Source organism: Peromyscus californicus, unplaced genomic scaffold, assembly GCF_007827085.1.
Source record: "Peromyscus californicus insignis strain IS unplaced genomic scaffold, ASM782708v3 Scaffold_20__1_contigs__length_68692818, whole genome shotgun sequence".
Lineage (NCBI taxonomy): Eukaryota > Metazoa > Chordata > Mammalia > Rodentia > Cricetidae > Peromyscus > Peromyscus californicus.
In genome coordinates, this window is record NW_026294503.1 from 5,129,242 (window position 1) to 5,150,415 (window position 21,174).

Consider the following 21,174-nt stretch of genomic DNA (forward strand, 5'->3'; position numbering starts at 1 on the left):
ATGCTGCCGGCTGCCTCCCCAGTGTTCAGTCTACCTCTCTCCCTCCAGAACCCTAATTTTGTTGAAGGAGGAACTTTTAGCTGAGGAGGAGGGGTGAGTGAGCCAGCGTGGGTTTTGGACGTGTGAACGGAAGGGTTGTGAATGGAGGGTACAAGGCAAAAGCCACACAGTGCAAGACTTAAAGCAAAAGGAGCCACCACACTGGCTTGCCCTGCCTGCCCCTGGGCTGTCATTTGAGACTGGGTGAGCTCTGTTTGCATAAGCCATTCTAAAAGGTTCTTGTTATAGCCCACAGGACATAGCCCACAGCCAAGAACTTTTCACAGCCACTTTGATAGTGAAATAGTGAGAATTCAAGACGTGCAGTCAGGTCTCCTGACCTCCCAGTCAGCGACAGCTACAATACTAGGCACTACCTGTCTGAAGCCGGGTCTGTGCTCTGAATTCTACACACACACACACACACACACACACACACACACACACACACACACACACACCTTTCACATGCTACTTTCATCGTTGAGTAGGAATGTGTGGATCCTTTCCCAACTTTTTAAACCAGGCTGGCAGTACACACCTGTAATCCCAGTAGTTGAAGATCAGGGGTTCTGGGTAATCCTCAGCGACAAAGCTAAATTCAAGGCCAGCCTGGGCTACATGAGACCTGGACTTCAAAAAGTAAAACAGCAAATGACTACTTTCTTTCTCAACAAGTAGGTTATTTAAATGACTTGATCTACAGTTCAAATGGTGGCGGAGTACTCTGTCCCACCCTCCTCCTTCTCTTCCTTCCTTTCTCTCTCTCTCTTTCCTTCTTCCTTTTGTTTCTTTTCTTTCTTTCTTTTTTCTTTTTAACTAAAGCAAGCCTCCCTTTGCTGAAGCAAAGGTTACATGTTTTATTTCAATACAATTTCTCTCCAGGGTGTCCGAGGGGAGCCAGGCAGCCCTCTTCCCAGATCTTGTCGCCGAGGAGGGTTCTTCCTTGGTTTTCTCATCACTGAGCTATTAAAAGCTATCTGAGCTCCCAGGAAAGTTGAAATGACTTACCCGGCCAAGAAGAAACCATCCCAAAGATTGATTCCAGGGGGATTAAGGGTTTAGCTGTGAAAAGCAAAAAGGCTTAAATGTTTAGAGGGAGATAAAAAAAAAAAATAACATTTTTTTTCTGACCTCAAAAGTGGGTAAGGAGTTTTCAATGCATATAAGTCCTAACAATACAAAGAAAGCTTGCCATATTTGCAAAGGTAATGTTAAGGTGTGACAAGGAATTTTAAAAGGAGGGGCTTGTGAGATGGCTCAGCAGATAAAGTCACTTGCCACCAAGGCTGGGGGTCTGCCTTGGTCCCCAGGAAGGAGAGCATCAGCTCCAGAAAATTGTCCTCTAACCTCCACATGTGTGCTGTGTGTGGCAGGTGCATGAGCCCCACCCACAGCACCTCCAAAATAAATGTAATATTTTGAAAGTTAAAAAAAAAAAAAAAAACAGACAGGCCCAAACCAGCATTCAAATTATATAAAGAGGTGCTATAAATCAGTCATTAAAAAAAACCCAACATGATATCAAAGCAAGTAACAGACCTAACACGCATGCCACGGAGGAGAAAGGCAGGCATGGTGGATGGACAGATGAAAAACTGAGCAACTCTGTGTGTGTCATCATGGAAATGCAAATTACACTTAAATGTGGGTGTAAATTGATAACAGCACAGAAGCAATTTCATCCTACAGAATTGGGTGTTCACTTACCCTTCTGAACAAGTCAGCTTCTACCAACCTCGTCCAGTGCTGTGGCCTGCCTGATGTGTGTCCCTCCACGATTCGGGTCGAAGCTCAGTTCCCAGTGGAGCACCATTAAGGGCTGTGGTCTAGCAGCCTTGTAAAAAGGCTTCGCACATGAGCCCTCCTGGCCTTCTGCCTGTCTACCCCTCTGCCGTTGGACCCGGCGTCCGTCCCCTCCTAAGGATGCTGCAAGGATGCCCTGTGGAAGCAAAGGTGCCATGGCCAGACGCTGAACCTTCCAGCACCTTTGCCTTGTACTTCCTGGTCTCCAGACTGTGGGGAATTCATCTTGTTATTTATAAATTACCCAGTCTTGGACAATTTGTTATAGGAGTACAAACAGACTGATACCACAGGATGAGCTTCTGCATATTTGCATTACATATACATGGTATGTATTTTAACACCTTTACGCGAAATAGTAAGAAGCTAGACTCAACAACAATATCCATCAACAGAACAAAACAATGCCATATTTATCTGGTGAAATACTAGACAACAGGGGATAACTGTATGCGACATCCTGGCGGGTGGACGTTAGAAACACAGTAAATGAAATAGAATCACCTGATTATAAACGACAACTTAAATAAATAAGCCCAAGAACAGCAAAACTGAACAGTGCTTTGCTTAGGCAAACTCATACGCTGTGAATTCTCATAGCTCGACATGCCTTTGTCACAGGTACATATGTTCTTGTGACCATCTATGTAACCAAGAGACAGAAGGGCCCACAAAAGCCCAGAACCTCACGCTCCACCATTTTAGAGTTCCACCCATTCCTGGAGACATCTCTAGCTTCTCTCTTTGTAACTTTGTCACAAATAGAATCTTAATGAATACAGCCACGCAGTGTGTGATACTGTGTTTTTAACATACATTCAGCAGTGTTTTTGAAATTCATCCAAGTTGTTGCATATATCAACAGTTTATTCCTTTTCCCACCTGAGTAATATTCCACAGAGTGAAAGTGTCACAGGCTGCTTAGCCATTTACCGACATAGAACACTGTGTTTGTTTTGAATTTGGGGCTTTTACAAAAGCTGCTAAGAACAATTATGTACAATATTTTATATGTGTCTGTTTCTATTTATTTAGGGTAAATGCTCCAGGCAGTGACTTCCGGGTCATATGGTAAGTATATGCTTCCATTTGAGAAACAGTCACAGTGTTTTCCAGATGACCCGGTAAGGATGGAAGACTGCTTGGAGTGTCACGTCCTTGCCAGTATTTGGCATTGTTACTCTTGCTTGTTTCGGTTGTTCCGACGGGCGTGTAGTGCTGACTTACCGCGGTCTTCATTTCATTCCCCAGTATGGAAGAGTGCGCTTATTACCACCGAATTCTGTGCACCGAAGTGTCTCCAGTCTCCTGCCATTCCCCGCGGGCTCCTTGGTTTCATAAGTACCTGCTGAGTGTCGAGTCCGCTGCACAGTCCAGAGGCTCTCTCGTCAGGTTCACGGTCAGCTGATTCTCCCGTCTCCTCATCTTCCAGTCCCACATCTTAATTTGGATGCAGTCAGATCTTTTTTTTCTTTTGTGGGTCATATTTAAGGACATATTCAGCAGCCCATGAGTCTTGAAGGTTTTCTCCTGAAAGTTTTGTGTTATATTCAAACTGAAGATCAACACGGAATGCTGTAAAGTGTTGGGTTTTGAAGCTTTTGTTTTTGTTTGATATTTAAGTCTTTGTTTATCAATCTTTTAAACTGCACTGTGTGTGCATGCGTGTGTTTGAGAGAGTGTGTGTGCACATGTGTGAGAGAGTGTGTGTGTGTGTGTGTGTGTGTGTGTGTGTGAAACACAGCACATGAGTGGACGTCAGAAGACGACGTAGGAGAGTCAATGCCCTCCTTTCAGAACATGGGTCCTGGAGATAACACTCAGGTCCTCAGCCTCGGGGGCAGACAGCTTTACTTACGGAACCATCTCACCAACCGACAATCTGTTTCTACCTATGGATATCCAGCTCCCCCAGCACTACTTGTTTGAGAGATGGTTTCTTCACTGAATTGCTTTGCCACACTGGCCACAAAGCACTTGGCTGGTACTTATTCCTGACGCCTTCAGGTCTTCTGAGCTGCTCTGTTGTCAATGTGTCTACCCCCTGCAGAGCTGTGCAGCACTAACTACTGTAACTGATTACTCTAGATAAGTCTTAAAATCAGGTTTACTTTATTCTTTTGAAACATTGCTTTAGACATTCTAATTTTAACTTAAATATTAGAAAAATATTGTTTACATCATCCAAGCTCTTTATGAGATTCTTAAAAATAATAAAAAGTACATGAAAGACTGGGATTGGATATAAATTTGGGGAGAACTGACATGGTTGCTATTTTATGTCTTCCAACATGTGAAGAGCATAGTATGTTTCTCCACTTACTTAAATATCCTTTGATTTTTTAATTGGAATTTTGTAATTTTTTGCATTAAAATCTTTATAAAAATATTATATATGTAAGTATTCCATATGTTCCTTCCCCTCTTTTAATAACAAGGCAAATATTCCACGTGTCCCAAAGTGGTTATAAGTGAAGTTGAATATTTAACTTCAGTGTTCATGCATACATCACCAGCATATAGTTTTGTTTATTTGTTGGTTTGTTTGGTTTTTTTTTTGGTAGATACCATTGGATTTGGCCAGTAGGCCCCCATGGCCTCTGTAAGTAGAAAGGGATTTCATTCCGCCCTTTCTGCCCTACATGATCTTATTGCCTCTTCTTGCTTCCCTGCACCATGTCAGATTTCTGTGCTACCCTGGATGGAGTTGCAAGAGGGGCATTGTTATTGTGTTCCTGATCACAGGAGGAGGAAGGATTCAGTCTCTCCTCACCAAGCATCATGTTAGCGGCAGGAGCTTGCAGATTTCCCATGGTGACTTCAGATACTTACCCTCTCAGTGTTCTGAGTCTTTATCCTGAACGGTTGTTGAATTTTGTCAAATGACTTTGTGCATCTGTTAATATGACTAGGATTTTTCCTTTAGATTTTAGAACACATTTCATTGAATGTAGTGTTCTGTTGGTAGTCCTTAGCATGTGGACCTGTCTGTTCTAGCTTCTGCATCCTGGTGGGCGAGGCGCTGCACACTGTATCCCTGCAGGCGAGCTCCATCCTTTCACCCCTTGAAGAATCTTGTCTTTTCTATCATTTACAAGCAATTGACAGTTACACGTCTTAGGGTGAATTTCCTTGTGTTAGTCATTGTTGAGATTTCACTGGACCTCCTGACTCTGTATGTTGATGTCTTTTGGGAAATTTGGGTCATTTTCAGACATTGCTCCTCTGAGTGCCTCTCAGCCTCGGCTTCATGTGTCAATAATCACTGTCCCGCTGCTTTTGTCCCATCTATCGCCGTGATAAACTCCACGACCAAAGAGACGTGGGGAGGAAAGCGTTGACTTGGCTTACCCTTCTACATCCCTGTTCACCTCGAAACATGTCAGGATGGGAACTCGAGGCAGAAACTGGAGCAGAGGCCATGGGGGGATGCTGCTCACTGGCTTGCGCCTTGTAGCCTTCTCAGCCTGCTTTCTTATACAGCTCAGGACCACGTCTCTGAGGAAGACACCTTCTTCGGTGGGCTGGGCCTTTCCATATCAATCATTAACCGAGAAAATGCCCCACAGACTTGCCTATAGGCCAATCAAATAGAGACATTTTCTAGTTTGTGCTGAGTTGATAGAAAATTAACCAGAACATACCTACCAATGTGCTCCCAAGGCTGTTACATCAAAGCAATACTTTTTTTTTTTTTTTAAGTTACCAAAGGAAACCACTCCTGCCTGCTTCCTGGGAACTAAATACAGTGATGGGCTGGAAAGGAGCCCAATGGCCAAGTGTCCTGTATTTGGGAAAGGCCCTGCTACCCTCTGTTAGAAGGCTTCCTGAGAATTCCTCTACCCCAGCATGTGTCTGTTCTGGCTTTCATCCCAGGGCAGGAAGTTTAGGCAGCAATGGGTGGGCGTCAGCATTCAGTGGTGGTTTATTACAGCACGGCGCTTTCCTCCACCAAGACCCAGACCTGGCCAGTTTGCCTCCAGCCTTCTAGCTGTCTCAAGCCCCAGCTGTTTACATGGATTTTTAACTTTCCTCTCCTCTGAGTTCTGCTTCCCTCAGACTTCTTGTTTACCTGGCCTCTGATCCAGTTCAGCATCATGACAACTCATGCATGTGAAGATTCCCTAATTCAGTTTTGCGACCAAAGCCCTTGACCCAACTAACTACACCACCCAGATATTCTAATGGGTTCCCATCCACCAACATTTTTACTGCACTCCTGGCTAGCAGAATCCAGATCTTTCTTCTCTGCAAGGCAGGGGTGAGGAAGATCGATTTTTAAAGATTCAGGCTCTTCTCTCTAGGACATGTTTCTGTGAGGTCACCAGCTGCTTCTCCCGTGAGTCTCTTCTCAGCCCAGCACAAGGAGGCAGGAAGATGAACGGTGGGAGGACAAATTAACACTGCAACGCTTGATAAATACTAACATCAAATACTAAAAATAACCAGACGGCAGAAGTCTGCCTGTAGGAATTTCATTTGTGCCTTTGTGTTGGGGCTGCAGGGAGGGAGAGAGATCCCTTTGGAGCAGGACTGGGAGTGTTATCTGGAGGCAGAAGCGCTTCAGCAGGGGGTACCACCCCACACCCTCCTTAAAATACCTCTCTCTTTCTGAGCGCTCCCACTTCTGCAGCCCCACAAGGGCTCCCTCCCAGGGCTGCACACACCTCTACTCTTGCAAGGAGACAGGTAAAGTAGCTGTGAATTGCAGGCTTGACTGCATCTTTTCCCATCTGCAGAATTTCCAACTGTTGGGAGCAGAGTGACTCTATCTGTGAGTCCCTGTCACTTAGGTGTGACATGGCGAGGCCCTTGATCCCACAGACAAGGGCTGCATGATGGGAACAACTCCACATTAGGACTCCACAAGACTCCAAACATGCCTACCCCAGGGATGCCTGCTGCACTGTTCCTAGACTGGAGATGTGGATAAATGACCATGATCGCTCCGAGGCCAGAATCTCTGGGTTTAAGAAAACAGAAGAGGAAGCCTATTTCATTCTGCTGCCGTTATTCTCCTCTCCCTGGTGAGCAATTCCACCTGCTGTGAGTGGATATGGATTGCTAGAATAGAAAGAAAACACAAGAGGAGGGAAACAGAGCACTCCCTCTTGGATGAGTTACAAGCACCTCTGAATTCTTCATCACATCCCTCCCGCAATCAACAAATGGGCCGGGGTGGATTTGGAGCCCGAGACTCCCTTTCCTTTCCTTCCCAGTTTTACCTCCATCTCATTCACTCTCAATGACTCAGTCTAGATTGACTAAAGGGCTTCTCATGTCATTCTCTCCTCTTCAAATCCTCTGTTTCCTCTTGCTTCCTCCAGTCTGAGGAACAGGACGAAGAGGGTGCACCCTCCCTGCAAATGTCAGCCCACCATTTATTCATAAAGCCCCCTTCCGGGGCACCCACACCTCCCCTCTTCCATATCTATTCTGCCTCTCTGCTCTTCCTCAGGCTCCCTCAGATGTGTGCCTTCTCCATGCTTCCCAGCAGGAGGGCACTGATCCTTAACCCAGGGCAGCCTGCTCCCCATTTGCTTTCCACAAGCTGCCTGGGAACTCCCAAACCATCCAATGCAGTGACCTTGACCTTTCTACTCAACTCTCTCCAATATTGTGTGCCCCTTGTTTCCACAGCAATGCAGCATCCTGCCTTTTCCTGGGACCCGTGTGTCGTCCCCAAGCTCACTACTGTCTCCCCCTCTCCTCCTCTCCTGACTATTGTATAAATGAGGGCATCACCACCGTCTAGAGTTGCCAGACTGAGCAGATAAAAACATTAGATTTGCAGTTAAATTTGAATTTTAGATCAATATTAAATGAGTTTTAGTATGTCTAAAATTTTCTATGGGAACTTTATACTGACATAGGATTCTTTTCTACCTGAGACTCCAGTTCTGGGTTCGCTGCTCTAATTTGACAGTCAGCCACTACAGTTCTTTCTTCTCTAACCTCGCCCCTTGGTTTTCTGTCCACTGGCTCCAGTAATAGTTTTTTTCTCAGAAAAAACAAATCTTCATTGCCACCATCAGTCTCTGCCCTCTCCCTTCCCCACCCCCACCGCCCGCTTTTCTCATTTCTGTGTTTTTCCATAGCATTTCTAAATCATTTGAAGTGGAAATACTGTTTTGACCCTAATCCCTTTTGCTCCCTGGGACCCTTTGTTTTTGTTATCTTCTCTGGCCTTCCAATGACATCAGCTCTTCTCTGGCCTTCCAATGACATCATCTCTTCTTTGGCCTTCCAATGATGTCAACTCCAGACCCATTTCCCTCCCTCTTCCGGTCGCCAACTCTTGGTTGGTTTTACTGGAACCATCCCTCTCAAATCTACCTTCCTTGCCATATTCCTGGGACCCGTGGATTTGAGTTCATCATCAAATCCTGCCAGTCTTTTGAAACCGGCTTCAACTGGTTCAACTATTTCTCTTCTCTACCTGTAACCTCCACACACGACCACTGAATGAGCACCCTAAAGTCGAAGAGTGGGGGTGCTGCTCCATTGGTTGAAGAAGCTCTTCACTAGCCACTGGTTGAAGTTCACACCCCCAGCCAGTGCGCAGAGCCTGCCACAATTTGATCTTTCTTAATCATCTCCCTGGGGTCACCTTGGGACCTCCGGGACACAATCTAACGCCTTCCTCTGTCTATTGGTTCACATTCAGACTTAAGTGTAGATCACTTTTAAAGGGACACATATAGTTTGGGGTAAATATATACTATTTACTGAATTGCTAAAGTAAGTTAGCTGGAAGCTAATCACATTAGGAGCCAGGCAGATGGCTCAGTGGTTAGGAGCACTTTGCTCTTCTTGCAGAGGACCCAGGTTTGGTTCCCAGCACTCACATGGTAGCTAACAACCATTTGGTCTCTGAGGGCACCACATATATATACATACAAGGAAAACACTCATACTCATCAAATAAAAATAAATAAATCTTTTGAAAAGTTAACCAATTTAACAGACTGAAGTAATTAAAAAAGTAAGTCACTGGAGCTGATGGAAAGAACTCACTTTTTCATGAACTCAATGTCTGCCAGGTATGGACAACGCCAAGTTCATATTAGCATCTTTTATCTGTGATGTCAAGTCACAGCTAGACCTGAGAGCCCCACTTAGCAATGCTCCTCTCCATTGAGCTTTTGAACCGGGCCCCTTTCTTGTCACCCTGTTTCTTACAGATGGGAACTCACACGCCTCTGTAAAGGCCTCTGCCTTCCCTGTGATAGAAGTCTGCAAACAACCGGGGCTCTACATGCTACTAATCCACACTCTGATCCAAGAACATCAGAGTGTTGTGTTTCAAGATAGGAGACATGGTCAACTACACGGGGCACATGTTCTCTGTTCTAACGACTCAGCTCTACCCTTGTGATCCAAAGCCAACCATGGATGACAGATTTAAAAAACGCAGGCTTGGGTACCAATAAAACTCTGCTTAAGCTGCCAGCCAAGGTGCTGGCCAGTGGGTGCTGACACCCACCCTGAAAGAAGTTCTGAGCAAATATTTACGCTTTCTTTCCAAATTATTTCGTACACTGTAGTCACCTAATTAGAAAGAATGCCAACATGTCAGTAGTTTTTTTCTCTTGACAAGACTGTATTTAAATTAAATTCAGTACCCCAGATTGGGTCATGAGTAAGTAAGAAATGGGGAATCGGAATCTGAGGTCTCTCTGGGGCTTTCCACATGATGCAATACAGAGCGGAATCGAGGTGAAGCCATGCAGACAAGTGTCGCCCTGGCCTTAGTCACTGGGACAGTTAGTTACTTCTCTAATTGCTATAACAAAACACATAACAAAAGCAACTTAAATAAGGAAGATCTCATTTTGGCTCTCAGGTCCAGGGCAGAGTCTATCACAGGAAGGAAATGGTGGTGGCAAGAGCTCTGGACAACTAGTAATGCTGTGTCCAAAGTCAGGCGGTATCAAGAGATGAAGGCCTACGTTCTGCTCACTGTTTCCTTGGTATTCAGCCCAGGCCCCAGCCCAGTGAATGGTTCTATCCACATTTAGGATGGGTCCTCCCGTCTCAGTTAACCTAACCTAGGTAATCCCTCACAGACCTGCCCAGAGGTTTGTTTCCACGGTGAATTCTAAATCCCATTAAATTGACAATTGGGATGAATCATCATAATCACAAAATTTAAGATGGCACTAAAAAAAAGCAATTAAAACATTATTTTAGTTTTAATACAAATATTCTTTGTTGTTGTTTTGTTTTGTTTGTTTGTTTGAGACAGGATTTCTCTATGTAACAGCTCTGGCTGTCCTGGAACTTGCTTTGTAGACCAGGCTGGCCTCGAACTCACAGAGATCTGCCTGCTTCTGCCTCCCCAGTGCTGGGATTAAAGGCATGCACCACCACCACCTGGCTAGTGTAAATATTCTTAAAAATCAAAATGGATGAAAGATTTTTTTTTAAAGACAGGCTCACTATTGCTGATTTTTTTATCATTCCCTGTATTAAGGGCGGCTCAGCGTTACACTGTTTCTAATCCTATTCTATTTAGAATCCTGATACTTTTCCATTGTGGATCTTCTGTATTCATTTTGATTTTTTTAAAGTTATACTCACTATCATTTGTTGAGACTGTGGCGTTTTAAGCAACATCAAGTTCTGCACAAAGCAAGCACTCTGCTGGCTTCCCTCTCACGGACTAGTCCCAGCTCCCAGACAGAGTCTGCACTGTCAATATTTATCTCCGTTTCAGGAAACCGTCCCTCTGTTTACTGCTACCTTCTAATCATTCTTCGTGGCCATGTTGATGCTGTTCAGTCATTTGGGTCTACCTCACATGCAGGCTGCTTTAGTCTAGACCATCCTCCGTGGCCAGGATGATGTCTTTCTCAGTCATTGGAGTCTACCTCACATGCAGGCCACGGACTCAGACAAACTGAAGTTATAGAACATAACAAAATCAAGCTGAAGCCGTCTACTCCATCCTCTGCTAAGAAGTTACACGTTTTACCCAGGGTTACCACTCTCTTGCCTTCCTCCTTGTGGTGCTTTGGTCGAGAAGTGTCCTCCATAGGCGAAAGTACTTGAATACTGGGTCTCCATTGGCAGTGTTATTTGAGAATGTGGATGAAGCCTTGCTAGAGAAAGTAAGCCCCTGGCCGCAGGTATTAAGAGCTCATAACCTCACCCACTTCCAATTTGCGCTCTGTGTTTGCTGTTTGTGGTTCCTGCCCGCCACCATCCACCATGCCTACGACTTGCTGCCATGCTCCCCGCCATGACTGACTCATATCCCGACAGAACCATAAGTCAAAGTAGTCTCTTCCTTCTAGAAGTTGCTCTTGGTCATGGCATTTTGTCACAGCAACAGAAAAGTAGCTAACCTTACTAACAGGTTTTCTGTGCCCTGATAATAGGTTTCTCCACTGACACAACAAGCCAGATCAAGCCGAATTAAAAAGTAAAAGACCAGGGTTATTCTGCAGAAAGCAACAACCAGATAAGTCCTCCAGCCCCCAGAGATCGAGGCTGGGGGAAGGGCAGGAGAAAATCACATGGGGGAATCATTTAAGGGGGAAATCATGGGCTCATCAATTTCATTGCCAAGGTGAGAGGTTAAGGAATTGAGCCCCAGGCCATCAGCTAGTGAGTGACTGAACTGGAATCCGAAGCCCGGGTCTTCTGAGGCCTGGTGAGCTGTGCTTTGCCTTCATGCCTCTTTCACCATAGAGGAGCTCACCAAGCAAGCACAGGGTCTTTGGCCCTTACCGTCCATGTTTATGGACCATCAGGTCAGGCTGGATTAGACAGGATTGAATTAGACCTTAAAATTGTTTTTCTTAAGACAAGCCTACTCTGCAGCCCACAATAGCCTTAGATGCATGGTTCTCCTGCCTCAGCCTCCTAAGTGCTGAGAGGACGGTACCACAATGCCCAGTTTAGGTTAGATAGCTTTATGCCGGAAGGATTACTAATTGAGATGTTTGGTGGGGGAAATTAGCACACAGGGGAAGACTAGGAAGTGTGAAGCAGCGTCTGCTCCGTGATAAAGGTCTGCAGCAGTGAACAGTCAACAGGAGGGAACTGCCAAGAGAGGAAGTGGGAAGGAGTCCTGGGAAGGTGAGGTCCAGGAGAAACTCCAGAAGGTCAAGGGCAAACTTGACTTTACCAATTTGCCGAAGGCTGTCCCTCTTGGTACAAAAAGCCATCACAATTAGGAAGAGAGCAAATCAGTCAAAGCAAGTGCTTCTCCAACTCTCTCCCTTTCTGGATTCCACGCTTCAGAAAAGTCAAGTCAAAAGAAAAAAATTCCATTTCCAGTGGGTCCTGGGTGCCACCATGACTGTGTTATCAGGCAGAGCATCCTCTGAACATGGATGCTGGGACCAGGCAATGAGTGAGAAGGAGGAAGGGAAGGGAAGGGAAGGATGTGAACGAGGAGGGAGAGGAAGCAGTAATTTCACTTCCCACACACAGCTGGGGAGAAGGTACCAAGGGCTCCACTTGGAGGAGTCACACCTCCTTCGACCCTAGGCACCAGCCCACATGAGATGCTCTATAATGAGACACACAACAGATACATCCAAGCATTCAGAATACTCGGATGTGCAAAGTTTCGCAGCTGGTCACAGGTTCATAATAGCTATGAGCCTCTTTCATGGGGGAGATGCTGCACCATGCTGCGAGTCTGCAGGGTAGCACAGCTCCCCCATCTTTCCAAACAGAGCATCTTAAAGACTCCTCTGGCAGTTTTAACTACACAATAATAGAAAACACCCCAGGCAGAGTGTGAGAGACCAATCTTGTAAACAGCGGGATGGGAAGGTGTAAACAAGAATGGAAAGAAAACATCCACCCTTTAGAAAACGCTGCTTTTGACAAGAGAATGGGAATAAACTCAGTCACAAATGTCATGGAACAAAAGCTCAGAGCAGTGTTAAATCGCACACCAGGTGGCTGCCAGCATCCACCCCGATCTGCCAGCCCCTCCCCTTGGGCAGCAGGTTTCCTTTTACATCCTTCTAATTTTATATGCTCCCGTTGGGGAGTTCGCTTCTCTTTCCAAGCAACATGACCAGCATTTTCAGGGAGGCTGCAACTTTACCGAATCTCTTCTTCCTTTACTGACTCCAATAGCATTGATTTGGAGCATCACAAGCCACGGTAGGCCCACCTTCCTTTGCCCACACTTGCATGCAATAAAAATCTATTCATATACTCATACTGAGTTTTCATATAATTCTTCTTATAATCATTTGTGTTCTTAGAAAGATCCAGGATACTTTATCCTTTCAAACAAGTCTGCTGTTGACTAAGTGTGTACTCTTTCCAGTGGCTAGAGGTAAAAAGAGTGAGCAGACACTGGCTTTGAAGACCACATAGCACATAGACCACAGGAGAAGAGAGACTTGGAAACACATGGTTTCGATCAAGGAGGACGCCACCTTTATCCTCAGCTACAGCAATAAGATGCATGCTAAACAGGCATTTATAGGAGGCCATAATTTTGGACAAGGCATGTGTACTAAACCTACACAGACTAGAATATAACAGAGTCATACATGCTAAGTATTATGCAAACAAACTGAAGGCTGAAATGTGTTAGGAGGAGGGGGAGGAAGAGAAGTAGGAAGAGGAGAACAAGAAAGAAGATGACGATGATTGATGATTAAAGTTACCTATAGCATCCAATCAGAAAAGGGCAATTTGTATGAGCAGGCATGATAAGGACACCCCTCTATTCTACCTTATAAGATTTGTAAGAACAGGAACTCTGGAATGACCAAGCTGTCCTTTGCTTCTTATTTCCGCCTGCCCCCCACCCCCACATAAGCTAACCCCCTCTGCTCACCCCACTGGAAACCTGGCTTATTTCACAGAGTGAAATGCTACCTGGCTCTAGAATCGTGAACCTGTCAGACATGCAAACTAAACCGCTGTGATTTGTCTTTGGCATGTATCACTTGTGCTGTGCACCAATCCCCATCAGCTGCTTCCAAGAGTGGATCGGGGTGAAAGAGATGCCCACGGCTAAAGAAGCACATGGGCCAACATTCATTGCTTCCCAGAAGGTGGAAAGAGCTATTCCGTGACATCCTCCAGCCTCCGCCTCCATCGCTGTCTTGCTCAGTAGACCTGCTCTTGGCCTCAACCTCCAAGCTACCTCCCTCGGATTGATTACTGACGGAACTGTGCCCTGGGTGTTTGGTTGTACCAAGAAGGCGGTATCACAGACTCAGCGAATTCCATAGCGCCCTGTGGGTTGTGTTCTGAAGGTGTTAGAGATGAAGATAAACTAATCTCCAAACATCTCAGAAATTTGCTCAAGGACTCACACACAGTCCGTAAGCAGGACAACTGAGAGTGGAAGCCAGGGTGGGGGGACGAGAAAGGTCTTCAGTGCCGGTCAGCCACGGCTTAGGATGGCTCACTTTCAGTTGGAACCCCCTTAAGGAGAAGATCCAGAGGCTGAGATGTAGAAGAGAGGCCTCAAAAGATAGGTGGGGGCTCCAGGATGGGCAGAAAAGGAAGGTGGGATGGTCCCAAGGACAGGCGTGGGTGTCTGCTGGCCTAGGCCTGCTTGCGTTCCTGCAACAGGGAAAGGCTGTGCTGTACTCCATTGAAAGAAGCACACCAGATACACAAAAGAAGCAGCAGAGGGATGAGGACTGGTGACACCCAGTGCTGGGGACACTGAGTGTAGACTGTGTTATTAAAGACAGCAAACTGCAGAGGTCCTGCTGTCGAAGGTCTTACAGTCCTTGGAGAGAAACTGTCCCAGCAGTAGGCAGTGCCTGAGAAAGATGGGGCAGGAAGTTCAGAATCTCTAAGTGACCTGAACTTCGGGAAAGGAGAGGTCAGATTTGGAGGAGGTGATGTCAGCTGTTCTGCAGACACCAGTCTCTGGGGCAGTATCGGATAAAGAGAAATCATATAATGAGTTGGTGAAGGTCTGTCTTGCTTTATGATGCAAGCCTGCACTGTCTGACCCATTTGTTACTGGGGTACCCCCAAATGAGGAAATCCAACTTGGACTTAATCACTGACAAGCAAAATGACATCAGTGCACCCCAGAAACAAAAACCCGATGGCAGGTGTATTGTAGAGGTATCACTAACACAATACCCCACTTCAAAGCAAACTCACCTCTTCCCACACAAAACCCAATGATCATGGCTTCAACCATCAGCTAAACACAGCTGGAACTGATTCAGTAAGAGGGGAATTATCAGATTTATATGTTAACATGTGTCAAATAAACCTGAGGGAACTGGTAGGCAAGCCCAAGCCCCACCCAGTAAAGGAACACATGGGAGAGTTTGAGTGACACCATAGGTCAGGAGCTGAGGAAATTCTAGAACCTTCCCCTGGAGGCAGCCCAAGGAAGACTCCTTCAGAGATAAATGCACCCCTGGGCCTCTGCTTGCGCTCGCCTCAGACAGGAAAGGTCACTTGCATTTACCTCCACTTATTGTCTATATGTTTTTAAAAGACACCTTTATTTAGCTCCTACAAAGAAAACAACCCCAAAGCAGGAAGGGAGGAAGGGAGGAAGCTCTGACCTTTTGATGATAAATGAGTTATTTCACCAACAGCCACAGTCTATTAGTCTATGTTGCTCTGAAAAAGTCTTTAAAGCCCTTGGAATAGGAGAAACCAATACCTACAGCCCAAGGCTTATTGTGAGTGAGTGGGGGAAATGGGGAGGAGACTTGGAAAGGAGAGAAGGAGGCAGGGAACCGTGAGGATCCGGTTCTCCTGCAAGTTTCCTCGCTGAATGACTTCCAGTGTGGGTTTCTCCTTTGCCTCACCTCAGCCACTCCGTCAAGGCAGCTGCAGATCTGAGTCCTAAAGAGCAAAGACTCTTGTTCGCGTCCCCTCATAGGCTCTTAGTGACCTCCTCGGAAACTCACTGCACAGCTACCCAAGCCCACTCACAGATGCTGGCAGAGTCCTGAGTTTATTTCCAGCCAAGCAGCTGCTGGCAGGTGACTTCTGATGCCTAAACACACAACAGGGTTTCTCAGTGATTTGGTTTTATACAGAGCCACCAGATCAAAGTGAGGAAACAAAAAACCAAGATGCCAAAGATGTAGGTGGTGGTTGCGGTAATTTATGGAACAACATGGTAACACCGGCATTTCTGTCAGACTAGTCAGAGAAATTGTGATACATTTAAAAACTATCTCCAAATATTTCTTCTGACTCTTTGATCTTCGTATAATCCCAGCTGCTATCCGTCACTTTGAGGGCCATTGTTAGTCTTTAACAACTCTGGGGTGGGGACAAACGTATTTGTTCACCTCCAGCTGAAATCCGCTTGAAAGCAAGCAACAAGCACATCCCTTCCATCCTGCCTTATGTCACTTTGCTCTTCATGGTAGAAATCCCAACATCCATGAGATCCCGACACCCTACAACCCGTGGCCTTTACACGTCATTCTCATATCACAATGTGCACACCCCCAGCCATCCCCAGTGTGAACCGTGCCCGCGAAGGGCGGGCTTAGCCTGTCATCCACCTTTCGTCAGCAATGGCAGTGCCAACTGGATGGACATTTCCCCCATTGCTACGTAAGACTCCAGGGCTGTGAAAGGTCACAGAGCGTGGAGTGATGGGTAGTTCCTTGATGAGGATGGACCCAGGTGACAGCCACAAAGAAAATGAGACTCAGTATTTCAAGCTCAACTGAATTTGACAACTTCATGAGCTAAAAAGAAAAACCTTGAGCGCTAATAACAACCAGAGGAGCCAACCTTGCTTTGAGAGACAGAAAGCAAACCTGGACTCGCTGCCCCGGGATTCAATGCATGAAAACAGATTTAAGTCCTGGGCTTGTGGTGGTTGGTTATGTAGCAACAGACAACAAAAACACACGGTTTCTGTTTTGGTTTGGATCTGAAACGTCCCACAGGCTCATGTTTGAACACTAGGCCCTCACTGTGGCACTGTCTGAAGGCCGCAGAGTCTTTAGGAGGTGAAGCCTAGATGGCAGAGTTAGGACAATAGGGATAAGCCTTTGGAGGTGACACCTGTCCCTGGTTCCAGCTGGCTTTCTCTGCCTCGTGGGCTGCAGGTAAATACTGTTGCCTCACACTCCTCTACAGATGGAGCCAGGTTGCCATGGTTTCCCTGCTGTGACAGACCATAATCTCTCTGTAGCATGAGCCAAAACTCCCTCCCTTCACTTTTTCTATCATGTATTTGTCCACAGTGATGCAGAAGTAACTGACAGAATTCTAGTTCTCATTATACTCAAAGAGTTATGTTTCGGCTTCAACAATTATTTCGGTTCTTTTTTTCTAGTTGCTATTGCTATTTGTGTTTTTGTTTTCCACCAGGGACTCTTTATGTAGCCAGATGCGGAACTTAGATCCTCCTGCCTCAGCCTCACAAGCACTGGGATTATAGACATGCACCATCACATCCAGCTTGTTCCTCCTCCCAAGGATGATAAAAATACATGTACATAGCCCCCATAACTTATAAGTTCATGGATAAATATACTTCTTTATGTAGGAATCTTGAAGCACAAATGAGTTATATACCAAAGTGATTTTTTTGGGGGGTACTTAAAATTAGCAGGTGGGGGCTGGAGAAATGGCTCAGTGATCAAGAGTCCTCTTGCAGAGGACCAGAGGGTTCCCAGCACCCATGTTGGGTGTCTAACAACTGCCTACGACTCCAGCTCTGGGGGCTCTTCTAGCGCCTGTGGGTAACTGCACTCACGTGTACAGACCATACACATATACACACAAATAAAAATAGTTTTAAATTGGAATGTAGGTCTCTAAACCAGTGTTTGTTTGTTTGCTGTTGTTTTGAGGGAGAGGTTTATATTTAAAACATAAAATTTTCTTCTCCAACATTTATAAGAATTTATAGGATTCTTATGAAGATGGGCAGAGAGAAACTGTGGACGGCAAGCTCAGCTTTCCAAATGTTCACATCTTCCATTAATAAGGGTATGTGTCACAACCAATAAACCATAAAGCACACAACATCTCATTGATGACTAGCCTCCACACTTCATTCACGTTTTCGTAGCTTTATGTCCATGTTCTGGTTCCATCCCAGAGTCAACCTGGGATCCAATATGACATTCAGTCATAACGGTGGTGTAGGCATCTGCCTGGGACAGTTTCTCATCTGTCACTTGATTTTAATTACATTGATGGTTTTGGAGAGTTCTGGTCAAACATTTAGAACAGACAAATATTAGAATTTGTCTTACGTTTTCCTCACGATTAGAGTCAGGGAACAGGTGGAGAGGAAAATCGCAAAGGCAAAGTGTCCTATTCACTACAGATCAAAGATGCCTCTTGCTAACATAATGGGTCATCATGATGTGAACCTCGGTTCCCTGGCGGAGGTGAGGCAGGAGAGGGCTGGCCTGTCAGGGACAAAGCTCTGGTCTCAGTCCTCCAGAGCAGAAAACATCCTGTCTGAAGTAGGATTTGTGAGGCTGTGACGTTTTCTCATCCTTTCCATTCTGCACTCTTTGGAGGAAAGTCACCCTCTGTAGCCTGTGCTTTGCCTCCTGTCTATACATTTGCTGGGATTCTTCTGCTGGGGGTGGGGAGGCCCATCATTTACTATTTATCTACCCAGTCATTGATACGAGTGCGGTATGTATCGTTCACTTTAGATTATGGCTCGATGCTGTTTTATTATGTTGCTGAAATTGTCCTGGCCATTGGGAGCTCTTACAACTGGGTCCCACATTTGTGTGAGGGGGAGGGGGTACTTTGTTTTGTTATTTTCTTTTTCATTTCTTCAGTTTCTGGCACTGTTGGACACTCTTATCTTGTATATTTCCTGCCCTCGTCTCAATCAACCCTTTTCCCAAGGAACCCCACTTTTCATGCAGAACAGAACTGGAAAGCAGGGTCTGAGCACAGTGAGCTCGTTGTTCTGGGGTGTCAATGCTTCTAAAATAAACCAGCGCTTCAGTCTCCACATAGGACATACAGCCGTTACTATGTTCATTAATTTCTGGACGTGGTAGCTCACACCCGTAATATCGTAGCTCTCAATCTGAGCTCTATTTAATTTATCTCCATCCATTTATTAACTCTATCAATCTTAAAGGGATGGCTTAGTGTCTCTCCTATTGGTAGAGGCAAAAGAAGAGCAGTCAGTTCATTGTCAGCCTGGGCTCCATAGTGAGTCTGGAGCCAGCCTGAGCTGTGGAGTGAGACCTTGGCTTAAAAAACCAAACCCAGAAAACAACAAGATAAAATAAAAATTTCACAAGCATTTTAAATGGCATTGTATCAGCCAGCAAGGCAGCACTATTAGACCCGTTGTGAGAGTGAGGACACCAACCCACAGAGAGGAGCTGACATACGTGTGGCCATTAAGTGGAAGAACAAGGGATCCAGATGAGGATTTGGCACACGTCCCACAACCCCACATGGCCTCCTGGTAGGGGCCGGGGCAGGCCACTCACTGAGCTGCTATCTCAAACTGCTAAGTCACTTAACCCATCTATACACTCCCAAGACATGCATGTGCCCATTAAGTGCCAGGCTCTGCTATAATTTATGCCTGGCACCCATCTGAAATGCCTCTTGGCCTATGAGCCAGCTTAACATGTCAGGGGACGTTGCTGCAGTGTGCCCCTGGAGACAATCTGAGCTCTATTTAATTTATTAACTCTACCAATCTTAAAGGGATGGCTTAGTGTCTCTCCTATACAGAAAACCCCACTCGGTTTGCTGCTGTTCACTGATAAAACAGTTGAACATAACGATTTTTGTGAAAGCCCTTCAACAAAGCCCAGGTTCCCACGCGGAGCTGAGAAGAGAATTCTGAATGTGCACTTACTGTGTGGCTGTGGCTTTCAGGTGGCTCCACAGGACAAGCGTTGAGGTGATCTGAAAGAAACATGCAACACAACAGAAGTGAGCGGAAACGTTTAAAGGAGGCGTCCTCCCTTGCTCAAGGGGAGCGCTGGAGCCTTGGCTTTGTGAGTCACTAATGCATTTGGGGAAAGGATGGCAGGTCAACAAAATCAGCTCCTCTAGAACAAAGATGCAGGTCAATACATGGGAGTCAGGGGTTGACTTCTTGTTAACATTCACAGGCTTCTTGGAAGATGATGAAGCACGCAAGAGAAAGGACACCTGGGTCCTCATGGTCAGAGCTGCCTTCCACATGTGTAAACACGACTGTAAAGTGACACGCTGAGCATTCACAGTTCACAGTGCTGGGGAGATGCCTTAGCCAGTAAGGAGCTTGTCACACAACATGATGACCCAAATTTCACCCTCAGAATCCACAAAAAAAGCCAGGCATGCTGGCTTATACTTGTAAACCAGTGCTGGAGAGGCAGAGAAGGCAGATCCCTGGGGTTTGCTGAGATCAGCCTACCCCACTACTAACTAGCCTTTCTGGGACTAGCTACAGTCCAAATGGAAGACTCTAACTCAAGAAGTAGGTAAATGGCTCCTGAGGAACAACACCCAAGGTTTTCCTCTGGCCTCCACATGCACATGGTGCATACATGCACACACATCTGCACACCCACACACCAGCACATATAGACACACACACATATTAACTTTTTAAAGCATCATTAAGGAGTGGTAGATGATTCCATTGGCTAGAGCGCCTGTTGAATAAGTCTACATAGCTGGGTTTCATCCCAGGAACCCATGGTGGAAGCCGGTGACTAAGGGCAGAAAGCTGGTTAGATTCAGAAGTTGTAGAACACAGAAATGATCCAAGTGAGCAGCCTGAAAGAAGACTAACTCAGCAAGTCTGATGGGAAAGCGTGGATGTGGAAGATGGGGTCTGTGGTCCTATCACTAATGGACACGTCTGGTGTTTAAGCCCTCTTTCAAAGAAAGAGCATTTTAGTACCTCTGGGGCCACCAGTCTAGACAACCTAATCGATCTCTATAAATATAATTTCAAAGCTATCAAGAGGGCCAAAGCCCTCTGGGAAGATCTGCTTTAAACATCCCAACTGACATCATTGAATTAATAAGCATCAATGCTACTTTTACTGGGGATAAAAACCCCAGGACTGTACAAATGTTTGTCCTTCCTGATTTTTTTAAAAACTAAAACGTCAGTTGTAATAATTCAATATGAAAAGGTAACTCAACTGACATGTTAGAAAACCATCACTACTAATCTCGGTGTCTTTGAGGATTTGGGGACGCACCACTTGCTGCCACACGCACCTCAGTCAATACACCAAGTTGAAACACAACTGGAGCTTTAGCAGAGCAGTGAACCAGTTTGTCGCTTTGTCCAGATGTCAGTGGGCCAGCGACTGAACCTCTGCGTGCTCCAGAAATGACAGATACTTCTTCATGTTCAGTTCCAGCCCTCTGTTAATGCTGGTGTAC

General features: G+C 45.6%; 1 protein-coding gene across 2 annotated transcripts in view; it reads right to left on the reverse strand.

Moving 5' to 3' along the window:
• Ncald (neurocalcin delta) overlaps positions 1-21,174 on the reverse strand; it is a 250,376-nt gene that overhangs the window by 166,932 nt on the left and 62,270 nt on the right. The window contains exon 2 of one of the 2 annotated variants that reach the window (XM_052747635.1): positions 19,643-19,692. The gene's annotated coding sequence lies outside the window, so the exon portion shown is untranslated. Of the gene's footprint in view, positions 1-19,642; positions 19,693-21,174 lie in introns of those variants that run through there. The other variant, XM_052747636.1, reaches the window with a different exon arrangement.